The sequence below is a fragment of the Octopus bimaculoides genome, chromosome 23, assembly GCF_046866305.1.
Source record: "Octopus bimaculoides isolate indiv1 chromosome 23, ASM4686630v1, whole genome shotgun sequence".
Taxonomy (NCBI): Eukaryota; Metazoa; Mollusca; class Cephalopoda; order Octopoda; family Octopodidae; genus Octopus; species Octopus bimaculoides.
This window is the reverse complement of record NC_142950.1, coordinates 35,504,329-35,524,328: the sequence shown is the minus strand read 5'-3', so window position 1 is coordinate 35,524,328 and position 20,000 is coordinate 35,504,329. Positions and strand designations below refer to the sequence as shown.

Below are 20,000 nucleotides of genomic sequence, written 5' to 3'. Positions count from 1 at the left end.
AGACGCCACGTTCGGATTATCTCTACTTCCAGATTTTTGTATTCTGTGAGGTTCTCTGTTTCTTTTAGAGATACATTGTCATCTGTTGGGATTGGCACATCGATTAAAAGGCTTTTTGTTCTCGGTAGCAGCAACAATATCACTATCATTGTCGTGGTTGCTGTTTTCTGTGAACGGCAGTTTTTGGCATAACTCCGTAGAATAGAATTTACCTCGTTTTACTATATAAAGAAAAGCATTACATTTTTTTTTTTTTCGTTTTGCCAATTGAACAATATCAGCGTTCACTTTGCAATCTTGAATTGAAAAATTAATGTTTCTTTCCTTGGACAATTGTTTTACTTTTAATTTTTTTTTTCTTTTTATCCGTATTTAAACATGGCGTCTTCTATAGTAGAGGAAAAAAATAGCCGCAAACGCAGCAGCAACATTTTTAGACAAAAAAGGAAGATTTAAAAAAAAAATAAAGTTAAAATTAAAATAACAGTTGCAAAGGCAGGCACATTAAGGGAAAAAATATACTTTCGTAATTTATCACACATCAACGGTGATATTCAAACCTTTTTTTTTAACAACGAACACAACAGCTCAGCAAACATTTCAAGTTTTAAAAAATTATTTTGAATCAGCTCCTGAAAAAAAAAGGGGGCTTGGAGAGGCATCTCACAAAAATGTTGCGCATCTTTGATGATGGTTTTATCACGGAAAAAGCAAGGAAGGAAGTGACATGGTTATAATGTCTAAAAACGTGAGCACCTTCTATATGCCACTGAAAGGATTAGAAGAAGCACTGGTCAATGTATGGAATGATATGTGCCCCGTAGATGGTGGTGGGACGTAAGGAGGTTCATACTTCGGCTTGAAGATTATTATTATTATTATTATTATTATTATTATTTGAAGGTATTTCTATATCAATTTTATTTTAGGATGTATTATTATTCTCCCGTCTTGACAAATGATATGTTAAAAAAAAACAAAAACACAAACAAAAGAGACTAAATTACCCAGAAAAGAATAATGATAATAATAAAAAGAAAACAAATAATACAAATAAAATGGAAAATAATATGAATAAAACTAAAAATGACAATAAGAAGAGGAATGTGACAGAGCATCTGGTTAAATTTTGGTTTTTAATTTTAGAATTTCTGCGTCTGAATTTCCCGTTTTGCTATCACGTGGTTAAAAAGCTGATAATGGATTGAAGAGAGGAAGGGAGAGAATGAGAGAGGTGGTGGTGTAGGGGTGGGGATGGGACGTGTGGGGGTGGAGCGGGGTGGGGTGAAGAATCGATAATATGAAAGTTATTGATTGTGTCAGTTCTGTCTAAGTTATCTTATTGAATCTCGTTGCCGAAATGACAGCAGACACGGCATTGGAAGGAAGTCGGTTATCCGTTGAAATGAGAACTCGACAAGGGCTGTCTGTTGTTGTTGGGTTGTTGGTGATGATGGTGATGATGATGATGATGACGACGACGACGACGATGACGATGACGATGATGATGATTATAATGTTGGTGGTGGTGATGATGATGGTGGTGGTGGTGAGGAGAAGGAAGAGGATGAGGTGGAGAAGGATGTTGGTAAAATAAAATAAAAAACGTGAGGATAGTGATGATGATGTTCTTGTTTTCTTGTTCTTCACAATGGTAGTGATAATGATGATGATGATGAAGATGACGATGGCTGCGGTGGCGGTGGCGGCGGCGGCGGCGGTGGTGGCGGCGGCGGCGGCGACGAGGACAGCGTCAGCAGCGGTAGTAGTTGTCTAAATGATGTGGATGACGATAATGATGACGATGATCATGATGATCATGATGGTGATGATGGTGATGATGGTGATGATGTTAGCTTAGAATAAGGAAAAAAAAACAAAAATATAGGTTTGATTATTTCCAAAGTTCTCAATATCAAAAGCAACTCCCGAAGGATCAAATAGAACGAATGACAAACACGTGACGTGGTTTAGCCAACATTATTGTTGGGTTGAGCAATCAAGGGAGGCAACTGAGAAGATTGTCCTCCGCTGACTTCATCAGCGGAGGACAATCTTTATAACTCCCGTAGTTACTAACATACTACAAAAAAATATTAGTAAATAAAAAGTTCATTAGTGCTGGGTAATGAGATTAATCGATAATTTAATTATAAAGGGGTGCCCCCACTGAATAATTAACTAATTGAATGGTGATTTAATAATTAATAAATTTCTGCAATTAATGCGACTGTGATTATTTCTGAGGTTATTTCTCTGGTGAGTTCCGATGATTAAAATTGTTGAAATAATGAAATAACGAAACCCTTCATATTATATTATATAATTAATAAATTATATGAGCAAGTCTAGGGGAACATATGCAAATAAGGTAGATAGTTTTAGACATGGCTGTGTGGTAAGAAGCATGCTTTCCAGCCACATGGTTCCGGGTTCAGTCCCGCTGCGTGGCACTTTGCGCCAGTAACTTCTACCTTGGGGTTTGGTAGATGGGAACTGAAAAAAGACCGTCGCATATATGTATGTATGTGCATGTATATGTCTTTCTGTCTGTGTTTTTCCCCCACCACCGATTAACAACCGTGCTGGTGTTTTTACGTACCCGTAACTTAGTGGTTCGACAAACGAGACCGACAGAATCAGAACCAGGCTTTAAAAAAGTAAATAATGGGGTCGATACAATCGACTAAAAATGTTCAAGACGGTACCCCAGCATGGCCACAGTCTAATGATTAAAACAAGTATATATATATATATATATATGTGTGTGTGTGTGTGTGTGTGTGTGTGTGTGTGTGTGTGTGTGTGCAACTCGGGTGGAATAAAATCTACAGGTTAGTTTTGTTCGAAAGCACCGGTTTATTAGTGATAAAAATGATACGATAGCTGAGGCCAGTTGGAAACATTCATTCAGAAATTACCAGGTTGCGTATGATTCCTGAAAACTGAGACGCAACTAGTTAAGGTGAAGGTGGTATAGGTATCGACATAGTCAGAAAGTAAGAGACCGTTAAAGTGTAAGGAAGAGGGGAAAATGAGGTTCAAGAGAAAGAGAGAGAGGGGGAGAGAGAGAGAGAGAAGTGTAGAGGGAAAGAGAAAGTAGTGGAGAGAGGGAAGGGGATAATGCAGTAAATATATGTGTACATATATATATATGTGTACATATATATATATGTGTACATACGTACACACACACATGCATGCATATCTGTTGATTTGATGATACAATTACTAGCTATGTCAGCAATCTTTTCTTGTTAACTGATTTTTCTTGGCAGAGGGCAAGAAAGAAACGCATACATCCACATACGCATATTTACACATAGGCCTCTACGGACAGTGGTATGCATCAACACACACACACACACTCACACATACATATGCACATACGTGTGCACATACATATATGCATATATGTGCGCAAACAACCATTCCCTCTCAAATACGCATACAACTACTTAACAACGCTCCCATACACAACGACGCAGGGTTAAACAATTCTTCGCCGAATACACCAAACACACACATATACACACATACGCATAGATACACATACATAACACACAGACTCAAATACGTAAGGATACACGCTCTTACAAATACTTTCGCGTTTGTAACTCTAGAGAAAATCGCCATTTCAACCTAATTAGGTCTCATATATCAGTATATAACAATACATTGGTATATTATAATACACGGATAGCCAATTGAAGTGTCTGTGCTACAAGTCTATAAATTTGCGCTTTAGATGTAAGAAACCATTATTATCATTGCCATTCTTTTCCTGTTATAGATGTTATAGATGTTCTTTATGCCGAACGATCGAAGGTGCATGACTTAGTGGTTATAACGCCGTGCTCACGATCGTAAAGTCATTGGTTCAATTCCAGGACCAGGGAGTGTGTTGGGTCCTTGAACAAGATTATTATTCTATTCACGTTGCTTCAGTTTATTCTGGTGACAATGAGTACCACCCATGGCGCAGCTTTGTCTCCCACCAGTTATCACATCCCTGATGTTCTAATTATTTAGGGAATTGGAAGGCTTACAAGGTATTTCTGTATGTATACATGTATACTTCCATGCATCTATGTATATATGTATATTATGTTTGGCATTTTGGTGTGTCTTGTTTTAAACTTCGATATTTATTTTCCAGTACACATTTATTTAACTATATTCATGCTATGTATATGTCCAAAGGTGTTTCTAGATTTATGCTAATCGTTTTAGTCATTGATAATCACTGTTAATTTATGCTGACTTTCGTCAGAAAAGTTAAGATTTACAAAACAAAGGCATTGTTAACAACACTCTTCAAACATTTAGATCAGTTCAAACTATTGAAACTATCACAACAGACAGGTGTTGCCAGGACATCGGGAAAATAATGCGAAAACTACAGCGTTTATGTCCAGCATTGGTCAACAGCAGATAATTCTTCCCCATAATCCTTGCAAGAATATGTCGGTGATTTGGGCTGGGAAACTCTGCTTCTACCATCTTAATCGCCAGACCTCACCGCTACCGATTACCATCTTTACAAGCCTCGAGATAATTTGCAGTAAGAAGACTTTTGAACGACGAAGCGGCGGCTCGAAGCACCTTCAAAGAATTCGTTGATTCCAGACATACAGAATTCTCTGCTACTAGAATAGACTTGTTTGTGATTGTCATGAAACCGTAGATTTTAAAGGTTGGTAATTCAATTAATAAAATTTATTTCAAGCTGAGATATATAGCTTTAAAGTTGATGGGTAAACTGCAATAAGTTTTTTTTCACCGAACACACACACACGCACAGATATGCACATAAACATATATATAGAAATATGTATACGTATTTATACACACACACACACACACACACATACACACACACACACACACACACACACACACACACACACACACACACACACACATATATATATATATATATATATATATATATATGTATGGTTGAAATTTATAGAAAGACAAAAGACGAAGACAGGTGCATGAACAACAAGCAGGTGTATTAGTTTGCCGCTCATGTAAAGGTACACATACATAGACACGCATATACATACACCAGTTTATTTATACAAATCTGTATATACATGAATATATGCACATACATGTAGTATATATAGAAGGACAAAAAGACAGAAAGACAGAGAGAGAGAGTGACATATGTCTGTATATGTGCAGAGTTGGTTATATAGTTTATTTGCAGCCTCTATTATGCTTTATATCACTTATAAAGAGATTGTGGAAGTGTCGAGTAGATCTGTCTTGTTTTCCATCGTAATAAAATTAAAGTACAAAATAAAATCAAGCACAATGTTCACATCTTCCTTCGGAAATATCCACATAAAAACCACCAAATCCGATATATTTTAGCTTGTATCATTATAGGTTAACTTATTTCTCTCCTTTGTATGTTTATCGTGTCTAAGAGATGTTAATTAAATCAGATAATATAAGCACGAGATATATTTACACATTGCTTTTGTGCTGTTAATAATACAGTAGTTATTTCATATGGTTTGCTCAGAAGAGTTGGATGTCTAAGCTGACTATCTATAGAAATTTAGATTCGTTACTCAGATTAGTTATCTTCTATAACAAGATTGGAGAAATTTCTTCTTTTGCTTGCTATTTCTGGAAGAAGGAACACAACCCATGATCTTTTCAGCCAGCCCCTCCCCCACTCCATCGTTGAGATTGATGTCGTTAAGGATCTGTTTAAATAAACTTCTTTACTTAGTTGTACTTGCGGTGACATTCACCTGGGGTAGGTTGACCCAGCTCCGACCAACTAGTCCACTACGTCCCCCATGAATACTCACCATTTCTTACGGTCGATCACAACCGGGGCTGTAATGAATACCTCACTTCCGGTTTCACTGCTGAATTCAATAGAAACGGGGTCCCGATTGTGCATCTACGTCCACCTTTAAAATGCTGTCAGTCAACACTTGCATGAAGGACATGAGCCTCTTTCGCCATAGCCACTAGACAAAGGAACGCCCATGATCGCTTTTCACACGCCATGAGTTCAACGAATAGAATAATAGTTTCTAACATAATCCCCACAAAACCTCACATTTGAGAGAAGAGCAGAGGTATGATCAGTTTTTATCTCAGCATAAAGTTGAAGGTTTATTTCAAATATAAATCGTGTGTGTGTGTGTGTGTGTGTGTGTGTGTGTGTGTGTGTGTGTGCGTGTGTGTGTGTGTGTATTGTGTTAAAGTACGTGAATGATCATGTATGCTTTTTCGTGTCAGTGGAACGTTCAGCAATGCATACCTGATTGCGTCTATCATAATAAATATGCAACATCAGCGATATTCGTTCAATGCTCTTTCGATGATTCACCTATCTACCGGCACACACACACACACGAATATAGACACAGATATATGGATATATATATATATATATATATATATATATATATATATATATATGTGTGTGTGTGTGTGTGTGTGTGTGTGTGTATGTGCGTACACACACACATACAAACATATATATATATATATATATATATATATATATATATAATATGCATATGGTGTACGTGCGTGGGTGATGTATAAGTATTTCTTATATTACATTTTATTTTGGCAGCTCAAGTGGTAATCTTTAGAACTAAATGTTCTACAAGAAACAGATTCGTTTCCTGCATGCAGCACAGAATATTCAATGAACAGAGAAATGCAACAGCGATTACGTTATCTGTTTGAAAGCACAAGGAGAGTGAGAGAGAGAGGGGGATAGAGAGGAGAGGGAGAGAGAGAGAGAGAGAGAGAGAGAGAGAGAGAGAGAGAGAGAGAGAGAGAGAGAGAGAGTGATACATGCTAAGGGAATACTGAAGCGGAGTGCTGACATTACCATACAATGATGTCAGAATATTTCATATTCAATGTTGGGTAACTCACATGAAAATTAAGAATATGCGTGCGATCTAGTAAAATGCATGTACATATTTAACTAGCAATCTATTTCTCTACCTATTTATGCATCTATCTACCTAATACCGCTACGATGTTTTCCCGGCGTGCTAACGATTCTGTCAGTTCACCACCTTAATAATAATAATAATAATAATAATAATAATAATGATAATAATAATAATAATAATAATAATAATAATAATAATAATAATAATAATAATAATAATGATAATAATAATACATAACAAAAACACCAGGACTTACAAATATATATAACATACAGAAAATTGCACTACTGGGCACTGCACACATCCTACGTAACACACTTTCAATACAGTAACCATAAGAGCACCACAGCAAACCACAGCACATACCCAAGGCACACAGAGCTGCGCTCGGTAGTGAAGTGAAAGCACGTTATAAAAATAAAACTACTGAATAATAATAATAATAATAATAATAATAATAATAATAATAATAATAATAATAATAATAATTAATAATAATAATAATTATCATTATTATTATTATTATTATGACTTCTTCAGTTTTCTTTAAGACGGTGAAAGTTGTACAACGAGAAGAATTTGCGCAACATTGTGCGGGAGTGGCTTAAGGAATCGATTATAAAATATAGGGAGAAAACAGGTATTAAAGATAAACAAAAAAATAAAGATAAAATTAGTTTTATGTTATGATATGTAAATGCTGTGGGTGGAAAACAAAATCACCAACATAAACTTCCTGGGGAACAACCAATAAAGCGTTAATTCGTGCAACGTCTTCCCTTTAGCGTTTCTAATTTAAATTACCGTTAAACTAACTGAAAGTATAATTTCATTTAGATGCTTCAAATTTCATTTATTTTCAGAGGAGAAAATGTTGTTTAAGGCTAATTATGGTAACTGACAATGCACCGACTCCAACGTTGAAGCTGGTGTCGGTGATGGTCGACAGCGTTACATTCTACGTGTGTCTGCTACTTGAGAAATTGTAATTTTTAAACATAAAAATCCTACGAAAATCCCATTAAATATTACATTTGATTATCTACGAATTAAATTAGAAACAACAGGTAATCATAGATAGATAGATAGATAGATAGATAGACAGATATATGTGTCTGCATACATATATATATATATATATATATATACACACACACACACACATATATATATATATATATATATATACGTGTATATATACATACAATTACATATATATATATTAATCTATATATATATATATATATATATATATATATATATATAAACGTGGCCCTATATACATACGAGGGTTCCAGTTGATCATACTCGTGAAATTAACGTGCAAGTGGCTGAGCATTCCACAGACACGTATAACCTTAATGTAGTTCTCGGGGATATTCAGCGTGACACAGAGAGTGAGAAGGCCTTTTGAAATACAAGTACAACAGAAACAGGAAGAAAGAGTGAGAGAAAGTTGTGGTGAAAGAGTACAGCAGGGTTCGCCACAACACCCCCGCTGGAGCATCGTGGAGCTTTAAGTGTTTTCGCTCAATAAACACTCATAACGTACGGTCTAGGAATCGAAACTTCGACCCTACGACCGCGAGTCCGCTGTCCTAACCACTGGGCCAACACAACAGCATTGGTTTTCAAGCGTGTCGTTATATGCAGTTTATAATGTAAACCATTTCACATTAGTCTGATGGATCACTCTACACTTTTGTCGAGTACAAATTTACTATTTTTAAAGAAGAATATTATTGGCAGTAACTTGGAAGTTTCGACCGACTAAGCCATATAAAATCAAAATAGCAGATTATAGTTAATTAATCCTTTAATTAATAACTGAAACAATATTCCAGGTTTTACCTTCATAAATATTACTTAATTCTTTCTGCCGCTCAACGGTAAACCTGTGCTGCAGCAGGACATTGTCTAGGAGCAACTTATATGGAGACACGCTCACCTGTTCGTTCGCTTTGGGGATTCGGGTTCCATTCTCCTAGAACTTTCCAATAGTTTCTATTTTGTACCTTAGAGTTCATGAATATTTTATTATTTTTGTCCTTTCCCACTTTGCTTTCTTTTCTTTTTTTTTTTTTGTCATCCACGTCACATCATTATTTGTAACCACAAAATACTGTAGAATCCACTGACTTCAGTTCCTGTTGCTGCTGCTGCTGCTGTTGCTGATGTTGATGTTGTTATTTTGATCGAAAAGATGGCGGTTGTTTGTCTTTCTTCTTCTATTAGAAAATATGGCAGCGAAGAAATTGTTTGCCGTGATTGAGGGAGATAAGATTTCGAAGGAGAAATAAATCTCTGGAGTTAAGACTAGAGATTATATCTGAGTCGATATTCGATGTTATTGGCTTTTGTTTTATAATTGTACACATTTAAACGAAGATAATGGGGAAAAAAAAAAAATTTCTTGTGAATTTTACAATTTTTCTAGCTTATAGATTTGTATGTTTTCCCTAAAAACAATCTAAATTTGGAATTTATCGGAAGCCAGATATTTTGAATGTTCTGATAACATAAAATAATAATAATAATAATAATAATAATAATAATAATAATAATAATAATAATAATAATAATAATAATAATGATAATAATAAAATACCAGGACTTACAAATATATATAACATACAGAAAATTGCACTACTGGGTACTGCACACATTCTACGCAAAACACTTTCAATACAGTAAACATAAGAGCACCACAGCAAACCACAGCACATACCCAAGGCGCACAGAGCTGCGCTCGGTAGTGAAGTGAAAGCACGTTATAAAAATAAAACTACTGAACAATAATAATAATAATAATAATAATAAAAGAGATCCTGCGAGACCTCTGACAGCAGGTTGCTGTCCGCTGCCACTGAGTCGACCAAAGCACGTAAGAACGAGAACTCTGACAAGTAAAATTAATAACAACAAGGATTGTTTCACACTTTTGCACAAGGCCAGCAGCTTTTAGAAGGATGGTGTTAGTCGATTGCATTTACCCCTCAGTATATGACTGGTACTTTCTTTTCTCGACTCCGAAAAAGGATGAAAGGCAAAGTTGATCTCAGTGGTATTCTAATTCGGAACATAAAGATGTGGAAAAAAAAATACTGCTAAGCATTTTGTCCGGCACACTAGCGATTCAACCATTTCGCCCCTTTATATGTAATATAAGCTCTCACGTGGTGAAAACATTAAGTAGCGATAAGTATAAATGCAATGGCATTACAAGTCCGAATATGCTTGAAGCACGTTCGGACTTGTAAAAAAAGCCATTCACCGTGTTTTCCCATGGAGAAAATTTCTCGTTGTAGATGTATGGTGTAAATACACCCAAATCAGTCGACTTTGCCTTTCATCCTTTCGGAGTCGATAAATTAAGTACTAGTTACGTACTGGGATCGATCTAATCGACTGGGCCCCTCCCCACAAATTTCGGGCCTTCTGCCTAGAATAGAAAAGAATATTTCATTCACTGAAATTATGGGTTCCTATGTTCAAGTCCAGACACATACACATTTAGTACAATTTATTAAGATTTACTGAAGCTTTACCACCATAGCTGTATTGTAGAAGATTATTAGAAATTGATTATGTATTCGAGTTTATTCCATTGTTGAGAATTTTTGAAGAGTTTTCTAAAAACATTTTCTTTTCAATGTTGTTTCAATCATTTTAATAATATTTTCACAATGAAAAAGGGCAAAGAGAAATAAAGCAATACTTTCTTTTGAACAATAATTTCTGTTTCTATTCACTTCTTAACATAAATATAAAAATAATAGAAAATAACTCTCAAAGTAGGAGAGATGTCAGCTATATAACAATGACTATAGCAATCAACGACGTTTTTTCCTAATACTATCTTCAGAGCAATCTATGGGGAATTTACACCATCTCAATTAGTTAATATATAACAGAAATGTATTAAGGTTATCTCTACAGATACTCTATAGAAATTATAGCCAACTCTGATTTCTGCTACAACGTTTTGTAAACGAGACGTCAGACGTAAACAACCAATGATTTCGAAGACGAAATATGGCGTATATGGCGTAATGGGTGTATATGCCATATTTCGGAAGTTTTTGTCCTGTCATCAGTACCCATCTTACCCATTACTCATCATTTTGTTTAAATAGCCTCTATATCTAGTGGTGTGTACCTCTTAGATATAGCAATTTACAAATTAAACGCATTCCTGGAACTGGTACGTAGATATTAATGACTTCTTGGTACGTGGTATTTCGTTACGCAACCAGTTGTATAACGAAATACTACAAGTCATTAATATCACTTTTTTACTTTATCTACAGTAGTCATCAAAGAACAGTTCTGGAAATTATTTGCAGTAATTCTACTGCATTTTACAGTTAAAATTTAAAAGAATTCAACAAGTTCACATACGAATCACATACATATGAGCGAAGTAACCAAAGCTACCGTTCCAAGGACAGAAACGCGAAACCCAAAGAGGGAAACAGCACATAATCTTTATGGTATTCACCCCATTGCTTTAAACCCCTATTTTCAAAATCCAACAAGGTCCGCCACCGCCTTCATTATATTAGATAAATTGGTCTAATGCAAAAACCTTGATTATTTGAGCTAATGTTAAACCACTATTGTTAATAAATTCTGTCCGTCTTTGGCAGAAAATAAGGAGATTCTCCCCGAGGAATATATTCCAATTATCAAAGAAACACGCAGTTTCTATGCTTTTCATGGTGAGATTATTTTTAATCAGGAACAGGCTTTCGTATCGTCTTTATTTATTCTTTTGTATTTCCTTTTTGTTCATGATTCAAAGAATTATTCTTTTTATTTTTGATAAAGAAAATGTCACTCCATTATCTGGAAATAATTTCCAAATATGCACGTAAGTGCGCGCGCGCGTTAGCGTATATGTGTGTGTGTGTGTGTCAGTGTGCGTGCGAGTGTGTGTCAGTATGTGTGTGTGTGTGTGTGTGTGCGTGCGTACATATTTGTTTGAATGTCTGTTTACATAAATATATATAATTGTCACTAAATATGACAAGGGATTTAGAACACCAACATTGCTAGAAATAAGAGCTAAAAAGCTCTAATGCTTTAGTTAAAACACGTAACTGCGCTCGGACGGGAAAAGACTTTCCGCTGCGTATATAATACCTGGAGAAAATTCTCATCCTAGAGATATGTGAAAAGAACGCCTGTGGTGACGTCATTGAATCGTTTGACGCATCCATTTTTTTGTCGTTTCACCTTGTCTACTATGAACACCACATACATCAATCATATCCTAATGAGAACGAAATGATGGTAATGTATGCTGTTTTATTAAGAATAATTTCTTTTGTGATTGATAGATTTGGAGTTCGAAGTAGACACAGTAAAACGACATAAAATCAAAAGCGTCCTACGTTCCAAAGACATCCTTTCTGCTGAGATGCAGTGAACTCAAAGTTAAGTGCCTGAATAACACACTATAGCTTCATCGTAGAAGACACTTGCTTAAGGTACCACACAGAAGGACTGAACCCGGAGCCATGTGGTTGGGAAGCAAACTTTTTACTTCACAGCCACTACTGCCATATTGATATATAGTTACAAAGGGGAACTTTTACTGATACGAGAGACGCTTCTTTTATTCTCTCAGAACAAGATCTGACAGGAAGAATTTCATTGGTCAGCAGAGAAGCTCTGACAGTTGTATGAACGTGAAATATCTGGACAAAAGTTGTGTGCGGTTAGAAAATTGAACAAAACATTAAAAAAATTCATCGATACAAGAATGAAATTTAACTGTCAATATTTACTCAATCGATGGCTTTCTAAATAAATGATCGAACGAAGAAATACTGATGCGTGTTGATGTGAATACATGAATACAAACAAGAAGGCGGAGATAAGAAAACAGAAAAAATTAAGAATATAATATAAATATTACATACATACATATATACATATACATATAAATATTAACAGAGTGAGAGAGAGAGGAGAAGGAGAATGTGCGCAACCATTGAGAGCATCAATGTTGCTCCGCTCTGTTGGCTGGAACGATGATGTCAAGAAATGTCGAAATCAATCGTGTCAGGTCTCCAGCTAACGTCTAAAGAAGGGGAATGCATCGAAGCATGTATATATATATATATATATATATATATATATATATATATATACATGCATATAAATAAATGTGTACATGTGTGAGTGTGTGTATCAAGGGGAACCCATTAACATGTGATCAGCCTTGTTAAGAAATAAAAGTTGCCATGTTGAATTATGACTGCCAAAGGAAGTGAAATAAATTCATCTGACTTCAATGTTGAACAAGTTAACCCGTCCTCGTTCCCGTCTGCTGTGTGCATCATATTGAGAGCAATCTATACACGTATCCCCGCCTCTTTTGTTCGTATAACTCCTCCTATGCCCACAGAACCCTTTCTATTGGTCATACTGACTGACCTCTACTACCACCACAACCACCACCATCACATTCATACAGCACATTTTGAACGCTCGTTATCGCATGGTAATATGTGTGAGTAAGCGTGCGTGTACGCGTGCTCGTGTGTGTGTGTGTGTGTGTGTGCACGTACGTATGTGTATGCGTGCGGATATAAAAATGCTCCATATATATCTATGTTCACAGACATCGATATATGCAAACACTACTCTCTTCCGCTATTAGTGATTCTTAACCTTTGTAATATTACACCCGATCCCCTAGAAAAACAAAAAGAAAAACACAAAAAATACATTGGGTAAATAAAGTAACTCTAGACCGAGGGTTCTCATCCATTTGATTATTATTTTATTCTTGTGGACTCCCGTAACCATTTCATGCTTAAGAAATTCTATTATATTTTTTATAATTAAATATTAGGAATTATATTTTTTTTTAAATGACTAAAATATTTTAGAAGTATAGCCAAACACATAAACTTAACAAGAAAATCTTACATGGACCCTCAAGCGCCATATGCATCCTGGTTGAGAATCACTGTTCTATACCCAAGATGTAGGGAAAAGGAAGAGCGACATATGACGGTGTCTTCAAGACGTTTGACCTGACGGTTGCTGGATCAGGGAACAACCAAGGCAGATCAGTATTCGTGATGTTAGCCATTTACTGTAAATATAACTACGACGGGAATTCTAATTTCAAATCAGAAATGTTTAAGGTATTTCCACCATCATTATCTTTTACTGATTCTACCAAATAAAACTACATTAAACGTATTTTTGTTTTTTCAAGAATATTAATGGTAGTCGAAAATATAATCTCATCCACATCTAGTGATGTGGAGCCGGACAGGATCTTATGTAAGATATTCGTCGCTATTTACATCACTGATTAGCCATGGAGGCTATTAACGTAAAAGTTCTGTTTAAAGACGACAAAATCAATCAATACAATCATAATTGATTATTATTTTCCTTGTCTGCAGAAATCTCTCTGGAGGCAACGACTGGTCTATTTCGGAAAGTTCTTTTTAATTAAAAATTATGAAAATCGAATGAGCTGATGTCTGATTACTATTTCTCATCGTCTCATATAAATTGTTATGAAGATGTCTGACTGATAGACAGACCAGTTATTTTTACATTTTACAAAACTATTTTCTCTCTTTAACTCTCTCAAACCCATTAATTCCTTGTGTGATACAAACAAGAACCCACCATGTCACCTTCGTTAACATCACCAAAAACTCCCTGAGTGTTTCCGAAATCATTCCGTTAGAACAGGGTTTCTCGACCATTTTTATTATTTTTGGACCCCTTTGATTAATATTTTGTTCTTGTGGACCCCCATAACCATTCAATATTTTCAAAAATAGTTTTATAGACGCTTCTTTCAAAATTCCCATTTCGCTTTTCACACATTCACTTGTGTAAGTTGAACCACGGAAAGTATTAGAGGAAGAAACCTAACTCGTTCTTGCAATAAATACCAATACATACATCTAAAGGGGCACTTAGAGTGCAATTGTGGGTCCCTAATGTAGTATCTTGTTGCGTGGACCCACGAAGAACCTAATTTGGACCTTCAGGGGCCGTATGGAACCCGGTTGAAAACCACAAAATGAAAGAATAAAAGAAAAAGAAAGTAGCAACTATAAAATTATTTATTTTTTTTATTTATTATTGTTTTTATAGACTCACATAGGAAGTTAAAACGACTGCAACTGGGATTTGAAACTGCTCGAAGGTTTTTGCTACAGTTTTACCCGAACGATTTGTAATTTAGATACTAGATCTACGTATTTGCGATTTATAGTCGATTAAATAGACCCCAAAATATGACTGGTAATTGCTTTTAACGCTCTCGGGAAGATAAAACGCCAAATCGATCTTGGTGGGACTTAAAGCCAGAATATATAAAAGATGTAACTAAATACTACAATGCACTTCGTCCGCTGCGCCCTCTACCGGCCCTTTTATAGCAACAATAACATATTGATTTCTTTTTATAAGGCACAAGCCCGCTTTCTATGAAAATGGTGTCACTAGTTGATAATCGATCGAATCAATAAATAACAGTTATTTATTTTCTCAACGATCAACGTGTAATGATGTTCCTATTGTAATTAGTAATATTATAGTAATTAGTAGCGATATTACTGAGAAGTTGCGGGGGCGGGGCGATGGAGTGACAGGATTGGTTGAATAAAAGATTAAAAACCAGTCTTTATAACATCTGAACACATTTCAAGGAGATATCGATCTGCTGGAGCAACGGATGTTATAGTTTACCGCTTCAGCCATTAACGGCAACAGCGCCCTTCTGTTTACAGCAAATGAGAATGTGTGGGTTTCATGCTTCTCCGAAATACATTAACGACGTGAATCAAGTAAACTGGTTTGAGTCAGTGGAAATGTTTGGTAGATGTTAATATCTTTTATTCTTTCTATCGTTTCAGTCGTTGGACTGCGGCCATGCTGGGATACCTCCTTGTAAGTTTTTGTCGAATAGATTGCCCCCCAGTACTTGTTATTTTCTTTTTATCTTCATTATGCCTGGGACTTATTCTATTGGTCGTTAAGTTATTGGACGGAAACTAACCAACACCAGTTGTCAGACGGGGCGACAAGTATAAATACAAAGGCAAACACACACACACACACACGCGCATATATATACGCGCACGCACACACGCGCACATATATATACGCACACACACACACACGCGCATATATATACGCGCACGCACACACGCGCACATATATATACGCGCACGCACACACGCGCGCATATATATACGCGCACGCACACACGCGCGCATATATATACGCGCACGCACACACGCGCACAGACACGACGGTCTTCTTTCAGTTTCCCTCTACAAAGTTCACTCACAAGGCATTAGTCGGCCCGAGGCTATAGTAGAAGACACTTGCCCAAAGTGCCATACAGTGGGACTGAACCCGGAACCATATGGTTGGGAAACAAGCTTCCTACCACACAGCCATGCCCATATAGCAAGTATTTCTCAGTATTTAAAGAAAGAAAGAAAGAAAGAAAGAAAGAAAGAAAGAAAGAAAGAGGAAGGCGATGTAAAATAAGTTTTAAAAGTATTTTGTCTCCTGATATATAGCAAGCTTTCTGTACATGAGACATACAAGATGGCGACTAGTCTGGGCGGTCTTTCTGATATTTCAGCGAACAACAATACAATTTCTACAGCATTGAGTTTCAACTATTTTGACATTTGCCGAGAGAGAAAAACGTCAAACTATGTGTGTGACTGGTTAAATGGTAAAACATGGCCGACATTGCTCAACGTCAAATGCAATGGAAAGGAAACGAGAAGATCCATTGACATGCTAAATACGCAACTGGTTTCTATACATGCGAAAGCGCGTGTGTGTATGTGTGCGTGTGTCTGTGTTTCTATGCATGTGTACATGCATGTGTACATGTGTGTGTGTGTGTGTGTGTGTGTGTGTGTGTGTGTGTGTGTGTGTGTGTGTGTGTGTGTGTGTGTGTGCGTGCGCGTATCCGTACTTCTCTATGGAATTTCCTGAACAGTCGAAATAACTGAGACACGTAAATGCATGTATGAATGTAGTTGAGTTGCATGTGTAAGTCACACATCCATGTGTGCGTGGATATGCGCTCGCGAGCGCCTATGTGTATGTGTTGACTGATGTCTGTGTGTGGATGGATGGATGTGTGTATATGTATGTGTATGTGCATATGCATGTATATATATATATATATATATATATATATATATGTGTGTGTGTGTGTGTGTGTGTGTGTGTGTGTGTGTGTGTTTGTGTGTGTGTGTATGTATCTATGTATGAGTACTTCTTACAACTCTGCGCTTTCAACAAAGACGAGAGGTTGTCCGGCATGTGTTGTCTGGGGTAGGCCATCTCTAGGCTAATGCTGAGACCAAATGTCTTACTATGCAGATGCAGAAATACGATCGATAAGAGTCTCGTGTCTGACCCCAGCGTATCACTAACAGACAGACAAATGCTGCTGTGTATTGCGTCTGGATATTTCCCATTCCTTCTTTACTTGTATGTAGACATGGAGTTCTTTATAAGCGTAAAGATTATTAAGCGCTTTCACCAGATATTCTGAATGCCAGCTTATCCTTGCGGATAATAAACACACCCATTTTAAGTGAAGCCGAAGTTTTGAGCATCGAGGTAATGGTACCCAACACAGTTTGCATTTGGTCAGTAACCAGATAGAACACAATAAATACATCATTTCCGCGTATAAAAATGACAATAATGTACAAATTATCAGCATAAAAACATCAAAAGCCCATTACTGCATTCAGAAGCGCGGTGAAGAGCTAAGGAATTGCATTGACCTGGCTTTTGTGTTGAAAGCGTTATCGCTATAATCCAATGCCCCTATAGTACCATATGTAATTAGAACAACTGGTGTGACACAGCTATTTATATAATAGCATCAACAAATTACCCCTGAGGATAGAAATAAGCACGATCGAGAAAATAGTAATATCAGGATCTGTACATATACTTGGATCATTCTGACGAAGTCTTTGTATTTATGTTAACGTTGATTGTCTCTGTTAACCTTGAATACTTCCATGTAATATTTACCGAACAATGCCGTATTCCAATCTATTAACTTAAATGTGAGCAGCTTTAGAAAAGATTTACAATCATTTCAAAGAAGAAAAGAATTTCAATATAATATAAAACCTGCTGTAAGCTTAGCAAACGTGCATAATAGAGTGGAAGAAATTTTGTTCCAGTACATAAAATCGCAAAGAGAACAGAAAAAGCAATACTCTCACAAAAGAATGGAACTCGGTTTAAAGTAAAGTATGGAATTGGTAATGCAATGCAAAGGTGTTGCGGTTGTTGTGAGATCCAACAGAGAGGAACATTATAAGCAGAGCTGAGTGATTAGGATGGTAAAGGAATGCACTCAAGTTTAGATTCCCCGGGTGGTATTTTGGACATGAGCAAGCTGCAACTTCAGTTTTATGGACCAAAGTTTAGTATAAAGTAAATATAGCAATTATTAGTTTGAAGCAATCTTTTCTTTTTAAAAACAAATAAATACAAATATAAACGAAGATGAATAATGATTGTTTTCAATGAGATTTTATACTTCCCTGTCGTCACCTTGGATAAGATCTTTAATGGCTTAACTGTCCACTCCATGCAGTCATAACTCCCATTAACGTATGGCATAAAATAAACAAGGAATACTAAAGAAAGAAACTGTATTTAACAGAAGCAAATTAATACACTTGTAAAATACGGTCCGTGTCATGCATATTAATCCACTTGAAATCCTCGTAAAGTGTATCCTTCACTGGCGAATCGAGAGCAAACTGCTTCGTTTTCTTTCTTTCCACAAAAGCAGGGTGCTATCGTTCCGATTATCTGAGAGAGGCGGGATAATAGTTTATGACGCTTTCATAAATTTCAATGTTTAATATCTGAAATGATTCCAGACTTTATTCAGAATTCTGATGGTGCTTTTTTTTTTGCTTTTTTTTTTACAACTTGGAATTGAACGCAGGCTGGTATCAGCGCGAGATGTGCTAATATTGGTTCGAATTTGCAGTTCTCTAGAACCTATCAACAATGATAAGTAAAGATCTCCGCCACCTGTATATATGTACATGTATATATAGTTTATAGTTTATATATATATATATGTATTTTATATATATATATATATATCTTATATATATATATATATATATATTTATATATATATATATATATATTTATATATATAATAGTAACGCAAGCCTGTCATATGTTTTGCCCTTTAATGCGGTGCATGTGCTGAATTGGACAAGAATCTCCTTCCAAAACTATCTTCTAATATCGTGTGTGGCGTTTGACGTACATACACGCGCGCGCATACTCAAATAAAGAGCGAGAAGGAAGGAGAAAGAGAGAACGAGAGAGCGAGAATGCATACCTGGAAGTAACATTATCCAATACTCACTATTTTTTTTTAATATTATTTATAGCATCATAGGATCATGGAAACATTAACAGGGCATTAACAGGCTATCTTACCACAAAGAATGATCTCTTCAAATGCGAGAAATCGCAACCACATTTCGCATAAATTACGCACAATTTTTTTTCAAAGAATGAACTCACGTTATATAATGTAGTCTTATATATTCCACTTGAACAGGAGACGGATATTATCGCCAAAATTTAAATACGTTTACCTCACATTTTCACGCAGTATTAATTCATTTTCCTATAATTAACTAATTAAATTTTATATATTTATAATACACAGTATAGGAATTCTCAGTCACCATCTCTATCAATTCCATGTTTGTAAATTAATTATTTTAAATATCCTGTAGTTTTGAACAAATTAATACCAAAATTAATGTAAAACTGCTCGCACATTTCCTGTCATTCTTTCTTTCAGTAAATCTCTTTACGTAAACCACTTTATAAACATTGAATTCCAGCCATTAATCATGACAGTCATTAATTCACAGAGTCGCTGCTACGCTGCCCGCCCAAAACGCTTAGCAGAATTTCCTTCCACTTTTACGTTCTGAGTTCAAATTCCGCCGAGGTTGGCTT

General features: G+C 35.9%; 1 long non-coding RNA gene across 1 annotated transcript in view; it reads right to left on the bottom strand.

Annotated features, from left to right (window-relative positions):
- Window positions 1-20,000, bottom strand: part of LOC128250607 (uncharacterized) — a 132,077-nt gene that overhangs the window by 85,922 nt on the left and 26,155 nt on the right. The window lies entirely within an intron of this gene.